This window comes from Leopardus geoffroyi, chromosome A3 (assembly GCF_018350155.1).
Source record: "Leopardus geoffroyi isolate Oge1 chromosome A3, O.geoffroyi_Oge1_pat1.0, whole genome shotgun sequence".
Classification (NCBI taxonomy): Eukaryota; Metazoa; Chordata; class Mammalia; order Carnivora; family Felidae; genus Leopardus; species Leopardus geoffroyi.
The window spans coordinates 79,751,305-79,772,195 of record NC_059336.1 but is presented as its reverse complement, the minus strand read 5'-3'; the positions used below and the strand labels follow the sequence as shown (position 1 = coordinate 79,772,195).

General features: G+C 39.5%; 1 long non-coding RNA gene across 1 annotated transcript in view; it reads left to right on the top strand.

Annotated features, from left to right (window-relative positions):
• LOC123580838 overlaps nt 1-19,548 on the top strand; it is a 30,644-nt gene extending 11,096 nt beyond the window's left edge. Inside the window, exons 2-3 of the long non-coding RNA XR_006703488.1 lie at nt 1,768-1,857; nt 19,467-19,548. This is a non-coding gene — a long non-coding RNA (uncharacterized LOC123580838). The remainder of the gene's footprint in view (nt 1-1,767; nt 1,858-19,466) is intronic.
• Nucleotides 19,549-20,891: the final 1,343 nt, after the last annotated feature.

Genomic DNA, 20,891 nt, shown 5'->3' with positions numbered 1-20,891 from the left:
AGAGAGCAACAGAGGTTGCAACATAGAGACCATGTGCTATGCCTCATTTTCCTTTTCTAGAATGTCTGCTTGCTTGCCTCAGAGAATATGGGCAAAATCCAATGAAAACACTTTGTGATAAATGCTGCAAAAATATACAGAAGTTGTTTTCAAAACAAGATGATTCAGGGGCGCCTGGGTGGCACAGTCAGTTAAGCGTCCGACTTCAGCCAGGTCACGATCTCGCGGTCCGTGAGTTCGAGCCCCGCGTCAGGCTCTGGGCTGATGGCTCGGAGCCTGGAGCCTGTTTCGGATTCTGTGTCTCCCTCTCTCTCTGCCCCTCCCCCGTTCATGCTCTGTCTCTCTCTGTCCCCAAAATAAATAAACGTTGAAAAAAAAAAATTAAAAAAACAAAACAAAACAAAACAAGATGATTCCTGTTCAACAGCCTATTTAGAATCCTTGCTGAGCTATTTTCAAATAATGCCAATATAAAATAATTACTGAAGGTGTTGTATCTATACACAAAATAATGAAAAATTGTCAGACTTGCCATTATTATCATAGTAATGTCATTTGTGTGACTTTGGGTAAGTAATTTAACTTCTCTAAGCCTTCTCTATAAAATGGAAATATTAAAATTGACCTCTAGTGTTGTTTTGAAGATTAAATAATGTGTGTTAACTGTTTCGTACAGAGTGATAACAAAAGGTACCTCCGATTTGAATTTTTTATTTTATTTTATTTAAAAATTTTTTAAATGTTTATTTAATTTTGAGAGAGAGAGAGAGAGAGAGAGAGCAGGAATGGAAGAGGGGCAGAGAGAGAGGGAGATACAGAATCCAAAGCAGGCTCCAGGCTCTGAGCTGTGAAAGCCCAGTGTGGAGCTTGAACCCACAAACTGTGAGATCATGACCTGAGCCAAAGTCGGCTGCTCAACCAATTGATGCACCCAGGTGTCCCTTATTTTATTATTTTTTAATGTTTATATATTTTTGAGAGAGAGAGAAAAACACAAGTGGGGGAGGGGCAGAGAGAGAGGGGGACAGAGAAGCCAAAGTGGGCTCTGTCTACTGTGGGGCTCAAACTCACGAACTGGGAGACCATGACCTGAGCTTAAGTCTGATGCTTAACCAACTGAGCCACCCAGGCACCCCTGATTTGAATTTTTTTTTAAATGTTTTTTATTTATTTTGGGTGGGGGGAGGGGCAGAGAGCGAGGGAGAGAGAGAATCTGAAGCAGGCTCCATCCTGTCCACTCAGAGCCCGTCTTGGGACTCAAACTTGGAAACCATGAGATCACACCCTGAGCCAAAATCAAGAGTCCGATGCTCTGAGTGCTGGGTGTCTTAGTTGGTTAAGCATCTGACTCTTGGTTTCGGCTCAGATCATGATCTTACGGTTCGTGAGTTTGAGCCCCGCATTGGGCTCTGTGCTGACAGTGTGGAGCCTGCTTGATATTCTCTCTCACTCTCTCTCTGCCTGTCCTTTGCTTATGCATATGCACACTCTCTTGCTCTCAAAATAAATAAACTAAAAAAAAAAGGGGGGGGGGAAGATGTAATAAAAAGCCTCTAGACAGAGGTAGATTTAATTTGAAGCAAATGAGGATTGTGTTTCAGGACTTCACCAGCACAGGCTCCTTCTAAGGCTCAGTGAGGTCTCCTTGTAGTGAGGAGAGTACATCAGTAGTCCCAACCCTCTGAAGTGCTGCCCCACCGGGGGTACCTGCCTATGCTATCTAATTCTCCTTCACTTCCCTGTTTCTGTTTCTTCCAACTGCAAAAGGAACTTTAGACAATACCAGCAATCAGCAAGATTTCAGAACAAGGATAAAAATGATTTCTGTGGGAAGATCTCAGTATACCCCACAAATAGGTAATTCTTGTTATTCTATTTTACTAGTGTTGAAACCAATACCCAGAGATTATATGATCTGCCTCAGGTCACAAATCAGCAAATAGAAGCAACAGCAGCAGCAGCAGCAGCAGCAGCAGCAGCAGCAGCAGCAGCACAGTAATAGAATCTGTGAGTCTTGTCTTACACCCTTGTGCCTTAGCACACGAATATATCTCCTGAGCGACTATGAAGGTCTGCGCTGGCTGATCATGCATAAACTCCAGAGGATGGTGCCACTGACCTTCCAAAACTTGCCCCATTCCTTGAGTAATTGATATGTCCTCAGGCTTCACTAGCTTGTGACCTCAGAACAAGGCCATGCACCTAAATATCCAAACCACACCTCTGAGCCCATGGAACTCGGGAGTCTATTCCTTTGCTGAATTCACATGCTCCTCCCCACCTCCCCCAAATCCAAGGAGCACTTGTTAGGAAGGCTTGTTATTTTCATCAGTCCCTCGCTTCCAAAGTGGCTTCTTCCAAGGCCCTGGGAGAAGCCCTAGCAGTGCATTCAAATGGGTGTATGTTTTGGTAAAAGTTGTAAGTGTTTTAACTGCAATCATTTCAGATTTCTGTCTGTTTCTACTACTACTTTCGCTCCATTATACTCTCCCTGTCTATGGTGGTATTGGAGTGACTGTGGGCCTTTTTATAGGATCTGGCTAAGAAGAAGTGAATACTATATATGTTGTGCTTCAAAAAAAATTTTTTTAAGCACATTAAGTTGAAAATACGCTGCTTCTAACACCTTTAATGTCAGAGATTGACATACAATAAAGGGTTCATATTTAAAGTGTACAATTTGATATGTTTTAATTTATGTATAGCCTGAGAAACCATCACCAAATCAAGATAATGAGCAGACCCATCACCCTCAAAAAGTTTCCTCATGCTTCTTTGTAATTCCTCCCCCCTGCTCTCATTGCCATCCTTAACCACTAATTTCTGTCAGTTTAGTTTGCATTTTCTATAACTTTCTATAAATGGAATCATATAATATGTACTCCTTTTTGTCTGGCTTTTTTCACTCAACTGTAGTTGTTTTGGGATCCATCCATGGTTTTTTGTGTGTATCAGTAATTTTTTCCTTTTTACTACTGTTGTATTCCATTTTGTGTATATGTTGCAATTTCCTTATCCATTCTACTGTTGAGACATTTTGGATTGTTTCTAGTTTAGGGGCTATTATTACAATGTTGCTGTGAAGATTTGCATATAATTCTTTGTATGATCCTGTACTTTCATCTCTCTTGGGTAAATACCTGGAAGTAGAATGGCTGGGTCAGATGATAATAGGTTTATAGTTAATTTTTAAGAAATTGCCAAGTTTTCCAATGATTGTGATGAGATTTTGGGGGGTGATTGTGGGGTTTGTGAGGTCTGGAGCCAATGGCCAAGAAAGAATTCTTGAAGTCGTCCTTGGTGCAAAAAGTTGATTTTATTAAAGCACAGGGACAGGACCCGTGGGCAGGAAGGGCTGCCCCTGACGCTGTGGAGAGACTGGTTATATATTTGGGAGTTGGGAGAGGTAAAGTCCAGGGGAAATTTCCAATGAGATTTTCATATGCTAAAGAAGACTCAGAGGATACTTGAAGGCCTAGGAATTGTCAAGCGAAGGTTGTTTTAATATTAAGACTGTAGGGAGTTCTGGGAGAAACCTTTCACTTTGCCAGCCTGAAGTATTTGTCAATGGGCTGCCGGTTATAAGGAAATGTAATTCTATCTGCCATTTCCTTCTGCCTTTGTTTCCCACATCAATTGTATCGTATTGTGTTCCCACTAGCAATGTATGAAAGTTCTAGTTGATCCATATGTTCTTGCTGATTCTTAGTACGGCCAGCTTTATATCTTAGCCATTCTAATAAGGGTAGCAGAATCACTGTGATTTTCCTGGATATTTCCCTAATAGTGAATGATGTAGAGTATATTTTCAGTGTGCTTATTTGCCAGCTTTAGATCTTCTCTGTGAAGTGTCTTTTCAGGTCTTTTGCCCATTTGAAATTTTTTTGTGTTGTTTGTTTACTTATTATTGAGTTTTAAGAGTTCTTTATATATTTTGGATATTCCAAGGTGTGGTCTGACTCCATATGGTCAGGATAAAGCAATCACTATGAATGACAGACTACTTCCAAAGCTGATAACTGTGTCTTGAATAATGCTACTGGGGACACCCCCTACCCCAACCCAATCTGCCATGTAGTTCATACAACACTGGGCCAAACTACTCTGTATGGGAAAAATACTCTCTGTTTTTCCTCTGCTCTCACTCTACTACCACACTTCACTTCTGACACCAGATGTGTGGGTTTCCCACACATCAGGCAATTCTCTGACACATGCTGAGTATCCCATAATTTAACTCAAATATGACACTACTTGAAGTTCATGTCAGATCCCATAGGGTAAGGGCTCAGTCCCACAAGACTGACCACCCCCCCTTCAGATGCCAATCTCAGTTCCCGGTTGTCATTTGTACTTCTGACTGATCATCTCTGAATCTCATGTCATATTCCTTCGGTTTGATAATTTGCTAGAATGACTCACAGAACTCAGAGAAATACCTAATTTACCTTTACCAGTTTATTCTAAAAGGAAGTGATAAAGGATACAGATTAACATCCAGATGGAAGAGATGCCAAAGACAAGGTATGGGGGAGGGGCACGGAGTTTCCATGTCCTTGCCAGGTGCTACCCTCCCAGTACCTCCATCCTCAGTCCTCCTTGTGTTCAGCAAGCTGGAAGCTCTTTGGACCTCATACTTTTGGGACTTTTATGGAGGCTTCATCATATAGGCATGAATGATCATTAACTCTATTTCCAGCCTCCTCTTCCTAGAGGATGGGGGCGGGGGGGCGCTGAAAGTTCTAAGTTTCTAATCATGGCTTGGTTTTTCTGGTGACCAGCCCCCATCTGGAGCCCACCAACCATTGCCTCATTAGAACAAAAGATACTCCTATCACTTAGGAAATTACAAGGCAAAAGTTTTAGAAGCTCTGTGCTAGGAACCGGAGGCAGAGGCTAATACATACATTTTCTGTTATTTCCACACTCTTAAGTCATTTTCACAGCTTTTCTTCTAGCGTGGGGGAAAGAGAAGTTCAGACCTGCATGTTAGCCTTCCTACAGTGTAGTCTTAAAATTTCCCATGGGCAAATGCTTTAACAAAAATACAATACCTCTTGAAAGAACCATCACTTTCAGGGACATTCCAGTCTACATAGGCAATTAGAAAAATAAAAATCAAAACCAGCTCTCTTACTCAGAAAGCATGTAGTCCTGCCAATAATACTCCCAATTTGTGTCCCTGAAGGAAAGGCTTAACATTTTAGATTTTCAAATGCTTTACAATTGCCTGTACTTGGCTTCGCAGTTGTCTCCAGGAATAGTAGATGGATTCTTGCTTATGGTTTACATTTTGCAGGTTCCATTTTGACAACTTTTCCCCAAAGCAGAGATTTTCATCTCCACTTCTAGAACATTTGTAATAAATATCACTTTTTCACCTTCTCAAAACACTAAACTTACTTATCCACTAGACACTGAAATACATTTAGATATGTATGGGTGTGTGTATAGATACACATATGTATATACTACTTTATATATATGTATATGAGTTACAAGTGTTCCATATAGATAAGTATATATACTTGCATCTTTCTCTTCTAAAGAACTTCTGGTAGAGGAGGGCTTGGGAAGTCTTTGAATCAATGAACAAGCATTTTGGAGGTTCCTAATGCTCCTAAATATGTGAGCCTAGCATTTAGCCATTTCCAAACACTGGTAAACTGATAAAAGAGTAAGGGAGTGACCATAAATGGAGCCAAGAAGTGGATGGCAGAATGTTCCTTCTATCTTAAACTTGTCCTTGCTGCTATAACCTTTAGTTATACAAAAAACAAAGGTTTTATAGAGGGATGTAGAATAGGAAATTTATTGCAGAATTTTGAAAGACTTTGGAAACTAAAACCAAATCAACCAAAGGAATTTTTAAAATCCCAGTTGTTTGCAGAACATTATAGGATCAAAAAGCATTATACCTCTCATTATCCTCTGATTGCCTTGTCCTATTCAATATAGCACTGTCATCATCCTCACCGTCATTATCACATAACATAAGTATTGGTCTTACTTATTTGCATTAATCATCTGCCAGGCACCAAACTATGTGCTTTATACATTTTATCTTTCAGTAACTCAGAAGGGCCCTATGTGTTAGATATTATTATCCCTTTTCACAGATTAAAAAAAAAGCACAGAGAAATTAATCTCCTCTCAGTCATAAACTAGTAAGTGAAGTTAAAAATCAAACATCCATTGAACCAGAGTCATGCTCATAATAAGCTTACCATATTCACTCCATCACTCAATAATTAATTTTTGTAGAAGCAGATTTACCATGAACTAGTGAAGCTTAAGTTGCAGGCCCCTTGAGTTGTACAACTCCCTTCCAAAGCCTTGGGTGTGGGGTCCCTAATGATGTGTTCACATGGCCATGTGCTTTTGTAAAATGAGCAATCAGTTAAGATGCTTTTTTCTTCTAACTCCTTTTCCATCACACTTTCCCTTACACCATGGGGCATTAGAATGGCTGTGGAAATTTATATACTGAATTGGGGATTTAGGGATACATTTAATTTGGATTTTGTGTGATATTTAATGTAGTACAATCACTTATGTACAGTTGAGTGACTGGCTTTTAGTAATACTGTAGCCACTGATTGTGCCAACTCACCTACTATTGTGACATTGGAACTAAAAGAGTTAAAAAGTGGTGGGGGGGAACCAAAGAAAATGGAATTAGAGCAAAAATTACATTTTTTGACATCTCAAATTTAACTAGTATAAGAACTCATAAATCTTAAAATTAAGCTCCTTACTATTGGAGTTAACTCATTAAGTCATTAATGAAATTAGGTACAATATAACTTTTTATTACATTTTAGAGAGATTTTTATTAAGTGGTTTATATAAATGAGCATCATTTTTCTGAGTAATGTGCTTATATAAAGCAGCTCATTCCCCTGTGGTGCCTGATGAAGCATAAATTTGATGAGAAAGAACCCTGGCATATGATCACATGTGATGTGTGATGAATTTATAACATTGGCCCTCCCAGTTTGAATTGTCAGAGTAGTGAGAGACCTATCTGGCACATACTTAATGAAGCATTTGTCAAATGAATGAGCAAATGAATGAGTGAGTGAATCATTAGATTTATAGCGTTTATATGTCATTGGATTTACATGATCAAGACCTGTTGGTTCAGAGAGGCTGAATGATTTACTTCCTAACATTGAGTGGCAGGGTGAGAGAAGGACTCAGGTTTCCCGACTTTCAATCCTGTGCTCTTTAACAAGATTTCAGATTGTGAATATTTTCTAGAAGGCTTTAAATAATCTCTACCAATTCCAACAACTAAAGTACCTCTTTTATATCTTGGAGATTGTTGTTCAATGGAAAAGGATTCTTAGAAAATCCAAGAACTTAGTGATTGTTTTAAAGATGCCTTCTGGGGCGCCTGGGTGGCGCAGTCGGTTAAGCGTCCGACTTCAGCCAGGTCACGATCTCGCGGTCCGTGAGTTCGAGCCCCGCGTCGGGCTCTGGGCTGATGGCTCAGAGCCTGGAGCCTGTTTCTGATTCTGTGTCTCCCTCTCTCTCTGCCCCTCCCCCGTTCATGCTCTGTCTCTCTCTGTCTCAAAAATAAATAAACGTTAAAAAAAAAAAAAAAATTTAAAGATGCCTTCATGTTATCTGACTTGGTTCTGATGAATAAGATGCCAAAAGAGTCTTGGGGGCTCTTTAGATCAAAGGTTTCAAACTGAGGGTCTTGGCCTATTAGTGGTTAGTGAAATCAGTTTAGTGGCTGATTTTTTTTACTAGAATAAAAAAGAAAATATCAGATTGTATTGCCATGTGGTAAGGAACTAAGTATTATTTAGGAAAAACTTTTGTGTGCACCTTGTCACAATATAAAATGTTTTTGGTGTTTTGTTTTGTTTTGTTTTGTTTTGTTTTGTTTTGCTGTGGATGACAGTCAAGATTAAAAAAACAAAAAGCAAAAAACAACTAGAGGTGGTAACCCAAGTTTGGAGAACAGAATAAGAATGTAACATCAGTGTAATATGAATTTGGGAGGAATAAACCTGGGGTGTAAATGTAATTTTTTGGGATTGAAGAGAAGAGGAGGGAGGACTACCACAGTTAGGCCAGCACTTAAATGATACACGGAGGAGGAAAAGCTCAGAGCCCCTGTGGTATGACTGGAGGTCGAGGTCTGGAGGTCTCCACATAATTGGTTGGAGACTTAGGAGCATGGGAAACCTCTCACTGGCTGCAGGTTCAGGCTGAGCTTGGGCCTGTAATAGAATCTGACGTGGTCAGGCTTCCAAGGGGCCAGTTTGGGGCAGAGGATCTCACTGGGCTTGGGGGAAGATCAAGGTTGTTGACTTTAAAGTTGGTTGAGCTCCAGTTACAAGTGTAGTTGGTTTTATTCAGTGTTAGATTTTGAAGGAGAACCATGAAGGGATATGTCTGTGGAGTTATGGAAGATCCTATAGGCTATGGAGTGGGGGATAGGCAAGGATGATACAATGGGTTTAGGAAGGTATCATTATTACCTTTTTTTCTTCAGATTGCTTAGCACATACAACAGTTATATATTTATAATAGTATAATGCTGTATGGAATAATCTTCAAGTAGAATAGTGATTATGACAGTGCTATATCCACTTTTCATTAGCATTTTCCTAGTGAATCTTTTTCCATTCCTTTAGTTTTGACATTTCTTTGATATGTTGTTTTAAGGGTGTCTCTCATAAATAGGATAGAGTTATTATCTTTTTAAAGGTGATTTTATTTTATTTATCTATTTTTTTAAATGTTTATTTATTTTTGAGAGAGAGAAGTGTGAGTGGTGGAGGGGCAGAGAGAGAGAGGAAGACACAGAATAGGAAGCAGGCTCCAGACTTTGAGCTGTCAGCACAGAGCCTGATGCGGGGCTTGAACTCATGAACCATGAGATCATCACCTGAGCCAAAGTCAGACGCTTAACTGACTGAGCCACCCAGGCACCCCAGGATATAGTTATTTTTAATTAAAAATATACCAAATGTTGGGGTGCCTGGGTGACTCAGTCGGTGTGGCATTTGACTTCGACTCAAGTCATGATCTCGTGGTTTATAAGTTCAAGCCCAGAGCCTGAAGCCTGCTTCAGATTCTGTGTCTCCCTCTGTCTATGCCCCTTGCCCACTCATACTCTGTCTCTCTCTGTCTCTCAAAAATAAATAAACGTTAAAAATTAAAAAAAAAAAACAAAACCAAATGTTAAACAGTATTTTTATTAGGAAGGTGAATACCTGTCAAGATTCAAATATCTAAAATAAATAATTATAAGAAAATAATTTAAAATGTTAATTGTAGGGGTGGCTGGTTGGCTCAGTTGGTAGAGCATGAGACTTTTGACCTTGGGGTTGTGAGTTTGAGCCCCACTTTGGGTGTAGAGATTACTTAAAAATAAGATCTTAAAAAATATGTTAATTATAGGGGCGCTTGGGTGGCTCAGTCAGCTAAGTGTCTGACTCTTGATCTCAGCTCAGGTCTTGATCTCAGGATCATGAGTGGAGACCCTGCATTGGGCTCTGCACTAGGTGTGAAGCCTACTTCTGGATTAAAACAATTAATTCACCAAGTAGTTTGAAATATAACTCAGAAATCTGAGTTATAAAATTATAGTTACTAGAGTAAGTGACCACCAAAAAAAAAAAAAAAAAAAAAAAAAAAGAAGGGTAGGAGCAAATAGCACTATCAGGTTTTATTAAACCAATTCCAGATTATTAAGGATTTGACATCTACCAATTTAACTGAGAAGATAAAAATAATAAAAAAGATATTAAAAACAGAAAAACTAGCTATTTATACAAAAATACTATTTTATGATTCCACTCTTAAGAATACAAAGAGTTAAGTGTAGTTTTGTGCTTACTGTTTTTACTTGTTTTATCCAGTAGTAGGATAGATTTGGGTCGAATATTCATGCTGTTTTACCTGATCCACTTTGTCATGTCATGAAAAAGGCCGGCTAAAGATCAGAACCAGGAAAGTCACCTGGCCCACACTAGCATCAAACTTGTGGGATTACAAGCATCAGATAATTTATCTGAATGGGCCCACTACAAATAGCTGTGAATTACATTATTATGCACACTGTCATTATTCCAGCAGCCGCATTTTCTGTTCTGATTATTTTTGCAGAGGATAAATTTCTTCTCTGTTTCAGTGTTAACAGAAAGAGGGTTAAAATTGGATGGTCAGTGTGTTAAACATGGACCAACCCAATGGGGGCAACAGATACCAAATAGGTTCATTTTCAAACCCAATATTAGGCAAAACTTAAAACTCATAATTATCATATTTCCAGGTAAAACAGAAGTACTTTGTGGGCTATAGTGAGCTAACTTAAACAGTAGCATTTAATAGTATATCAAATGTCCTATGTAACAGCCATGGTTAATTAGTATATGGCAATAATTATGCCAATGATATGGAAACACCAAGATAATATCTGAATTAAGTAGTAATTCTATCAGAAAGGATTTAAGAGATAACTCCATCAGAAATCATGTCATCAAACTTACTGAGAAAATGATCATTGTTGAATGATACTCAGAGGTTCTGTTCTCCCTACTTTTGTGTATCTTTGAAAATTTCCATTATAGAAGTGATAAACAAACAAACAAATGAAAGTGTGGAAAAACCAAATCACTGTTTTACTTCTGTAGAAGTAAAAATAAAGCTTTAAGTGACAGGTTATAGAAAAATTGAATACTACAACGAGTGTCTGGCCTTTACCACAAATCGAATTTGTATTTATTAAGTGTTTTGCATTCATTTTTCTGTGTATATGTATGGGCTGCAGTGCTCATGATATATGTGATAAGTTTGAGAAAAAAATTTTTATAGGGTTTATACCACAATGTAAATGTCAGATATTCTTACTTACTTTGAAAATAGCCAGTGGCCAATGTCACTGAAGCTGATAGATAAAGGGCAGCATGGTCTTGTCATTTTAGTAACAGATCCTAAGAAATGGGCTGTGATCTCAGTTTTGCTTACTAAAAAACAAACCAATCCATTCATTATCTAAGTGACACTTAATAAGGGTTCAGCACTGTACTGGAACAGTGTGATCTAACAGTTATGGTAAAATGGTAGATCTGGAGTCACACATGGGCTAGAATCCTGGCTTGGCCAATTATAGCCATATGATCTTGGGCAAATAACTTAAACTTACTAGATCAAGCTCAATTTCCTTTTCTCTAAATGGGAGCAATAATAGCTAACTCAGAGGGTTGTTGTGAGGATAAAATGAGATACAGCTCATTAAGTATCTAGAACAGTGTCTGGCATATAGCATGTACAATAAATGGTGGTTATTATTATTTTTTAAAAGTTTATTTTGAGAGAGAGGAGAGGGAGAACATGAGTAGGTGAGGGGCAGAGAGAGAGAGAGAGAGAGAAAGAGCGAGAATCCCAGGCAGGTTCTGCACCATCAGAGAGGACCCCGATGTGGGGCTTGAACCCGTGAACTGTGAGATCATGACCGGAACTGAAAGCAGGAGTCAGACATTTAACCTACTGAACCACCCAGGCGCCCCAGTGATGATGATTATTATCTATCTGCCCCATTGAATATGATATATTCTCTCCATGGTGGTAAGTAGAATATAGAAATATTCATAGTGGTAAGTAGAATATACACATAGAAATATTTTTTTCTATTGCACTAGGTATTCTAAGATAGACCATGTATGCAGGACAACCTAGTTCTGGACATGAGCAGCATTATTCAGATGCAGTTTTCTTGTGTCAACCTATCAGGCTCCTGTACTTTTGGGTATCTAACATCTAGGTGCCTGCAGCTTCCTGAGACTTAGATTTTGAGGAACCAGCTAAGTGGGAAGCAGGCCTGCTGAAACCTTGTTCTGCCCTCTAACTTTGCACCCACCATCTCCACAGCAGGATTGCTCTTCTAGGCACCCTCAATTCCAACTGATCTGAGTCCAGGCTTGCCTCTAGCATCATGACAATTGCCCAGAGCTTCCAAAATCAGATGTCCCCACTCCTGTTTTACCCCTCAGATCAGAGCATCTCTCCTTGCATGCCATTGTGTGAGTGGAGTTTAGCCACTATCCCTGGGCTTAGGTGTTAAGACTTCTATACATCTCTCCAGCTAAGAGAGGGTCCACCTTTTCTATTAATTGCTTTCCTGCTGCTGTCTTCTCCCAGGCTTTGTTTCCCACATACCCCAACCTATCCTAGCATGCTGCATGACACAAATAAGTATCTATCTTGTAGAGGATATTCACTAAGTATTTGTTGAATTAATGATGTTCATGTTAATGGTGGGGATGGGAGGATATTCAGCTGGTATGGGCATGGGTGTGGGTAGTTCTATAAGTAATTATTTATTTATTTTTAATGTTTATTTTTGAGAGAGGGGTGGAGGGGCAGAGAGAGAAGGAGACAGAGGATTTGAAGTGGGCTCTGTGCTGACAACAGAGAGCCTCATGTGGGGCTCAAGCTCACCAACTGTAAGATCATGATCTGGGCCAAAGTCAGATGCTTAGCTGACTGAGCCACCAGGTGCCCCAGTAATTGACTATTTAATACTTAGTACCAGACCTTATCTTGATGTCTTTATAGTCATTTTGATTATCTGAATGTCATTCTATAGTATATTCCTGGGAAAGGCACATGAGAACAGCATTCCTGATAGCAATTTATTGTGCCCTTTATATTTGAATCAGTTTTGCCCACAACAGTCATTTCAGACATCAACATCTCAAACTTCTCAAAGCTCTGATCACTCCCATCTACCCTCATTGGCAATAGCAAACCTCACCTCCTACATGATAGAGGTAATAGAAGCCCCATTTTTTTTAAATTTTTTTGTTTTTTAATGTTTATTTATTTTTGAAACAGAGAGAGACAGAGCATGAACGGGGGAGGGTCAGTGAGAGGGAGACACAGAATCTGAAACAGGCTTCGGGCTCTGAGCTGTCAGCACAGAGCCCGACGCGGGGCTCGAACTCACGGACCGCGAGATCATGACCTGAGCCGAAGTCAGCCGCTTAACCAACTGAGCCACCCAGGCGCCCCAAGCCCCATTTTTTTTAAATATAAAACATATAAGCCTACTTTCCTCCTTCCTTTCGTTACAACAGAGAGCCTATCCTTATTCCTCTTTAATGTTAATCCCTCTTTGTTTAGATTTCATTCCCTCTTTCTTTCTAAGGAACATTACATTGTCAGTTATCCTTTTATATCCTTGTATGTTCAAACATTCTCTCTTTCTCCCGATTAGACCCTTCTTATCAGGTTTTAAATACATTCAAGTCATCCCCAATTAAAAAGAATTTTTTTAATGTTTTTTATTTTTGAGAGCAAGAGAGAGAGAGACAGAGTGTGAGTGGGGGAGGGGCAGAGAGAGAGGGACACACAGAATCCAAAGCAGGCTCCAGGCTCTGAGTTGTCAGGGCAGAGTCCAATGCAGGGCTCAAACTCACGAACCATGAGATCATGACCTGAGCCAAAGTCAGACACTTAACTGACTGAGCCACCCAGGTGCCCCAAGTCATCCCCAATTTTTTAAAAAGGTCACTCAAGGGGCACCTGGGTGGCTCAGTTGGTTGAGCATCTGACTCTTGATTTTGGTTCAGGTCATAGCCCCAGAGTCATGGGATTGAGCCCATGTTGGGCTCCTCACTAAGCGTGGAGCCTGAGATTCTCTGTCTCCCTCTTGCCCTTTCCCCGCTCATGCTCTCTCTCAATGATAAAAAACAAAAAGGTCACTCAATCCCACATTCCCCTCTAGCTATCATGTTATAATCTCCTTCCCTTGTGGACACACTTTCTCAACATGTGATTGTACATGCTGTGTAGCTGCTATGGGTGACTTCTCAATATCCATCTCCGTGTTTTCTACAGAAACTGATTCTGTTAGGAACGGTAATGACTCAAACTAAAGAGCTACATTTCCTAGCTGCCCTTATAGCTAGGAGAGGCCATATGACACAGTTCTAGCTAATGATAAGTAAGCTGAAGTCAGCTGAGGATTTACAGAAAATTTTTGCTTTCCTGGTATAGGTACCAGACCTTTCCCCTTGATATTTCTTTCTTCTTCCTATCTGAAACACTGGCTTAAGAGTTAGCAGCTGTCTTACATGCACAATGGGGAAAAAACCATATACTGGGGATGATAGAGCATAAAGAAGGACTCTAGGACATTGATGACATCATGGAGTCACTGCACCAGCCTTAACTATCTCCCTCTGTCTTTTTTGTTATATGAGGAAAATAGCCTAATTTAGTTAAGCAACTGTCATCAGGCTCTATTACATGTGACCAAATGCAATTCCTAATCTATACTCTCGCTCCCTACAATTCCTCACCTTCCACTCACTCTCAAATCATTCCATTCTGGCTTCTGGCCCATCATTCCTCTGGGCTCACCAGTGACCTGCATGTTGTGAAATCCAAGGGATATTTTCAGTTCTCATATTTCTTGACCTCTCAGCAGCATTTGACTCTTGGCCATGGCCTCCTTTTTGAAACACTGTCTCCCCATGGCTTCCATGACCAATACTCTGAGTTTGCTCCTTCTCTGTCTTCTTGGGGGGTTGTTCTTCCTCTTTGAGCCACACTCACTGCTTCTTGGCCTCTAAGACATACTACGGCTTTAGCCACATGCTCTTCCCTCTGTCACGAATGCTCTCCTTCCTTTTGCCAGCTTAGCCCTCCTTACCCTTCAGTTCTTCATCCATTCTTCACTTCCTTTTTTTTTTTTTTTTTTTTTTGAGAGAGAGAGAGAGAGAGAGCACAAGTGAGTGAGAGGCAGAGAGAGAGAGAGAGAACCCAGGAGGGGCAGAGGGAGAGAAAGGGGGTTGGGGGGGGGGAGAGAGAGAGAGAAGCAGGGCTCATGTTTTTTTTTTTTTTTTTTTTTTATGTTTATTTATTTTTGACAGAGAGAGAGAGAGAGAGACAGAGCATGAGCGGGGGAGGAGCTGAGAGAGGGAGACACAGAATCTGAAGCAGGCTCCAAGCTGTCAGCACAGAACGTGACGCGGGCCTCGAACTCACGGACTGCGAGATCATGACCTGAGCCGAAGTCAGATGCTTAACAACTGAGCCACCTAGGCACCCCATTCTTCACTTCCTTAGGGAAGCTTCCTCTGACCTTCTTGTGAAGTCATATTTCCTTATTGTATATTCCTTCATAGCTCTTATATAGTTACAACTTTATCTTTTTTAGTGTGACTCTGAGTAAGCTATCTCCCTCAGAATGTAGGCTCCATGAAGATAGGGACAGCCTACTTTTGTTCATCATTGTATCCTGAGAAAGCAAAATATTCGCCCAATACATAATATGTGCCCAATAATTAGTTCCTGGATGCATAAATGGATGAATGTATAATTATATGGCTTATTTGCTTATCTGTTTATGGTCTATATTCCTCCAGCTCCATGAGAGAAGGGAACATATCTATTTTGTTCTCAACCACATATGCATTATCTAATACATATTGCATGGCATAAAATAGGAAATGTAACAAATTTTAATGAACTAAAGAATTAAAGATGTTCCAGGAGAGACATTCCAATAGTTCTATCCCTAACATGTCAATGTTTGGATATTATTTTACTATATTTTTGTTTTTATTATTATTATTATTATATATTTTTGAGTTTATTTATTTATTTTGAGAGAGAGAGAGAGAGTGTGTGTGAGCAGGGGAGGGGCAGAGAGAAAGGGAGAGACAATCCCAAGCAGGCTCCACACCATCAGCATGGAGCCCGACGCAGCGCTCGAGCCCATGAACCGTGAGATCATGACCTGAGCCGAAATCATGAATCAGTTGCTTAACCAACTGAGCCACCCAGTCACCCTTATTTTACTACCTTTTGATAAAGTTTCTGTTTACAAGAGAGCACCAAATAGCTCTATTATCTCTAGAGAAGAGTCTTTTGGAAAATATCTGCTAGCATGTTGTCCTTACTGTACATCATGCCTAAAATAGATTGTCTATCAAGATCTTGAACCTATACACTTCTTCCCCTCTTCATTGCCACCACCCTAGTCAAGTTCACTATCACATTTCACCTTTCCTTAAGCATGATTTATTAAACTATATATATATTTAGATGGTTCTGAGTTTTTATTGTATGTTCAGATCAAGGATCATATCTGTTTATGTTATCTCCTAAGAAAGATAAGTACATATGGCACATACATAATTTTGTTGTCATTTTGTTGTGGCAGAGAATTATTTCTTTTCTACATTTGACAAAATATTTCATTTACTTAAGGAAAAGAAGTATTTTTCAACTAGCAACAGATCTTTGTTTTCAAATTACCAAACTGAAAACATTCAGAAAAAGCCAATGACGTTTTAAGTCCCCCTACATCCCTGCCCCATGAATTCTTAGTCATTGAGGTACCTAAGATGTTCAATGAAGTTGACAAGAAGAGTAATTGATGCAGTTGTGATGGACTTGAGAATGCCCCCAGCATTGTAGTCAGTATATCTGGATCCTGCTGTTCCTCCAAGGTCAAGCACCTGTCTTTCTTCCTCAACAAATCTTCTTTCACTCACTCTTAGCTCTGACACCTCAACTTATTATATATGTCTAATAAACATATGTATGTATATATTCTTTTTCTCCAATAAGCCTGGGAAAGATGCAACACATATCTTACACATTATTGTATCCTCAGGACCTAGTACAAAGTCTTGTTGGTATATGTTCTGCTCTGCTGATGCTTATTTTCTTTTTGTTAAGAAGAGTTACTGAGCACTTACTATTGTGCCACGCACAGCGTTATGCTCAGTAGGTGCTATTATTGTCCCCCTTTCACTGATGAGAGTTTAAATAACTTGCACAAGTCTTGTAGCTAGTGAGGAACAGACGCAGGACTCAAACACAGCTTACCAGAATCCAGAGCTAGTGCTCTTAACCATTAGGCAATCCTGCCTTCCATGAATATTCGTGGGTAACAAACTCCAACCAGGCTGCATTTGCTCCTATATTTAAGAAGGCACCAGGTGATCAGCTTTGCTTGCAGCTAATCAAGAGCCTTTCAAGTTGTTTTCTTTTTTTTTTTTTTTTCAACGTTTATTTATTTTTGGGACAGAGAGAGACAGAGCATGAACGGGGGAGGGGCAGAGAGGAGAGAGAGGGAGACACAGAGTCGGAAACAGGCTCCAGGCTCTGAGCCATCAGCCCAGAGCCCGACGCGGGGCTCGAACTCACGGACCGCGAGATCGTGACCTGGCTGAAGTCGGACGCTTAACCGACTGCACCACCCAGGCGCCCCTCATGTTGTTTTCAAATGAAGTTGTAAGTCTGCAGATAATTAAGAAAGAAACCATTTTGGAAACAGCAGGAAGGGGGGATGTGTAGAGGCCCACGTTGACATTTTGAAGTGCATTTAAACATACAGCTCAGGGCTATAAAAAGTCACTACATCGAGACTGCAGAAGTATTAAAAATCAAATTGCCTTATTAATTTTTTTAGAAAACTGTATATGACGTCCTTTCATCTCTAGGGAAATCCTTCCCTAAAGCACCAAACCTCTTGGATGAATGACTGGGTGACTGGGATGAATAAGTTGGCTTTCTTCCTTTTCATTTATCCACTCTCTGTCCCAGAGGGTCAAAGAAAATCATCTCATTTTAAAATTTAAGCTTTATTTGTTGAGGTTTCTAGCTAAACTGGGAGCAGGAAAAGCCGTTTCATGTTGGCATGGTAGTAGAAAGCATTTAGCAACATTCCAGCTTAATGATGGAAGACTAGTCAAGATTATTATTAAGTTTTAATCTCCTCATCTAATCGACAAGGTCAGTTAATACTCTTCGACTCAAGGAAAAAAAAAAAGCTTTACAAAGTCTTGACCATTGATACTTTAACCAGCTTCCCCTTTTGTATTTTGAGTGAAAGGCTCTATATCATGAACCATTGAGTTTCCTTGAAAGGTCCAGAGAATAAACAGTTGCAGAAAAGTCCAGGAGTAAGATAGCCCAGAGACTTGAACCTGCAGCAAAATGGAGTTTCTCCAAATTAGGCATCAGGAGAAGCAGATAAGGGGAACTGGCAACTGGAGATATCCTTGTTATTCTCTGGGCTACCATCATGCTGGCAGAAGCTTAAACTAACTAAATTTACTTGTGAGTTCTCCGAAGGGAGTGACTGTGTTGCACCAGAAACATTTTTCATAACACTACTTTGCAAACAAGTTTCTAGGACCTTTTAAATATTTGACTTATGAAACTCAATATAAGTATTAAAATGCCTGCATGTTCATTACATATCCCAACTACAAAAAATATGAGTTTCACTGTTCACTGGAAATAGAAACTCCAATAATATTTATGCCTTATTAGAGCATACAGTCTTCATTTTTAAAGACTTAAAGCCTCTAGGGTGTCTTTATCCAAAATTAGCATCCAGTAACAACACCTTGGGATATCCCTGTTTTGGCAGCATCTGTAGCCAGATCTGGTTACAGTTAATAAACTAATGCTAGAGCTGCTGACCTTAGGAAGACAGGTGTCTTCTGTAACATCAGGTCCATATTCTGGTCAATAAGAAATTTACTTGCTTGATTAAACTGGCCTGAGGCCTGGTCTGTTTGCTTGGGTATCCGGCCAGCATTGTAGCCTCCTCACAAAGAATTAATGGAGTTTTCATCTCTTCTCCAAATACTTTGCTCTGTAATTAATTGAGCATTACATTTTCCAAAAGAAATATTGCTTTGTGGCTAAATACATAATACTCTTCATTAATTTGTTAATTAATCCAATATATATTGAATACCTACTATGTGTCTCAACATATGTGAGACCTATGTGGCAGGTCTTGGAGGTACAAAAATTAATGAGAAGGAATCTCTACTAATAGCTCAACTTAGTAGCCCAAGAATTGTTTGAAGGATCCAGATCTTCAATCTATATTTTATCCACACAGCCCAATCTGCAAAGCCCATTTCAGGTCTTATCTCCTCATTCATCCATTTAGGAAAGCTTTATTAGGCTCCCTAAACTGTGAGGCACAGGAATGACGAAGAAGAGGAGAATACAGTTTCCATCACCAGGACCTTCCAGCTTACTTGTAGGGAGGAAAGCAAGGTTGGCAGAAGCAGATCATGGAAGACATTGTAAGTCAGGCTAACCAAGGAGTATGGGTTTTATCGTCCAGCAGTGAGGAGAGCTATGAGACAGTCTTAAGGAAAACAGAAGGGTGATTCAATGTGCATTTTAGAAAAATCAGTTTGACAATGACAAGGGAGGTGGATGGTAAGGAAGAGTGGCCGGAAGGAAGGAAATCAGAGAGGAATAAAAATAAAATTCCAAAGCAACTGAAGAAACAGAAATGACAGCATTTTAGTAACAAATTGAATGTGAAGATTGAGGGAGAGGATGAAGTCTAGGATGACTTCTAAGATTCTGGTCTGGATGGTATTAGCAGCTAGAGAAGGAGGAACAGAGTTAGTAAAAAAATGAGTTCAGTTTTGAATGTTTTGTTGCAGGTGCCTTTGGAACATCCATGTGTCAACATCAAGTTTGCTGCTGTAAATGTTTGTCCGAAACCCAGGAAAGAGGTAGAGCAGGAGGTAAGGACTCAGGAGTTATCACCTTATAGATTATAACTAAAATATAATTACATTATGAATAATATTGCCAGTTCTGTAGCCATCCCATATTACTCCCTGGTCTCAAATGCCTTGTACTCATATAGCATTCATTTTTAAATGAATTTATTATTCATTGTTTCATCCTTCATTTGGTTGACTAATATAGAAGGCACTCCAATGTCATATTCCCAGTGACATGAAAGACTCTGGGTGTACACAGATAAAGGATTACCATAAAGGATTTCATAACCTGGCTGTTGATTATACATTGACTAATTCTGTGTGTGTCTTATATCCTTAAGAAGAGTATAAACTCTCAAAGTAAAAGACACTCTCTTAGACTCCTTTAAAAAAAGAAACCAGAAAAGGTGCCTGGCTGGCTCAGTCAGAAGGGCTTGCTACTCTTTGTCTTGGGGTCATGAGTTTGAGCCCAACATTGGGTGTACAGTTTCCTTAAGTAAAACTTAGGGATGCCTGGGTGACTCAGTCTGTTAAGTGCTGGACCCTTGGTTTTGGCTCAGGTCATGATCTCACAGTTTGTGAAATAGAGCCCCACACTGGGCTCTGTGCTGACAGCATGGAGCCTATTTGGGATTCTGTCTCTCCCTCTCTCTCTGTCCCTCTCCAGCTCCCCTGCATGCATTCTCATGCACACGTGCTCTCTCTCTCTCAAAAATAAACTTAAAAATAGATAAAACTTAAAAAAAATCCCCATAAAGACTTAGCACAAGCTCTGTTCTTTGTAGATGCTTAATATGAACCTTGAGTAATAGATTACTTTTTTTTTAATGTTTATGTATTTATTTTGAGAGAGAGTGGGGGGGGGGGAGGGGCAGAGAGAGGATGAGAGAGAGAATCCCAAGCAGGCTTCATGCTGTCAGTGCAGAGCCAAAGGTGGGGCTGGAATTCACCAACTGTTAGATCATGATCTAAGCTGAAATCAAGAATCAGATGCTTAACTGACTGAGCCACCCAGGCCTAAATTACTTATTTAAAAACATAGACCACTTTATTTATTTTTAAATGGTTTTTGAGGGAAGAGTTCTGACTAGAAAAACATTATATTTTAATTGTAAAAAATTAAAAACATAAAGACATTTAAATTAAAACATAACATTAAAAACATACAGAAAGTAATAATCATTTTAAACATATTATCCAAAGACAACTACTATTAATATTTTATGTAAAATACTCTTAATCCTTGTTCTAAGTATAAACATGTGGATTTGTTAAATTTTTGGTAAAAGAGATCATATATTTTTTTTTTTTTTAAATTTTTTTTTTTCAACGTTTATTTATTTTTGGGACAGAGAGAGA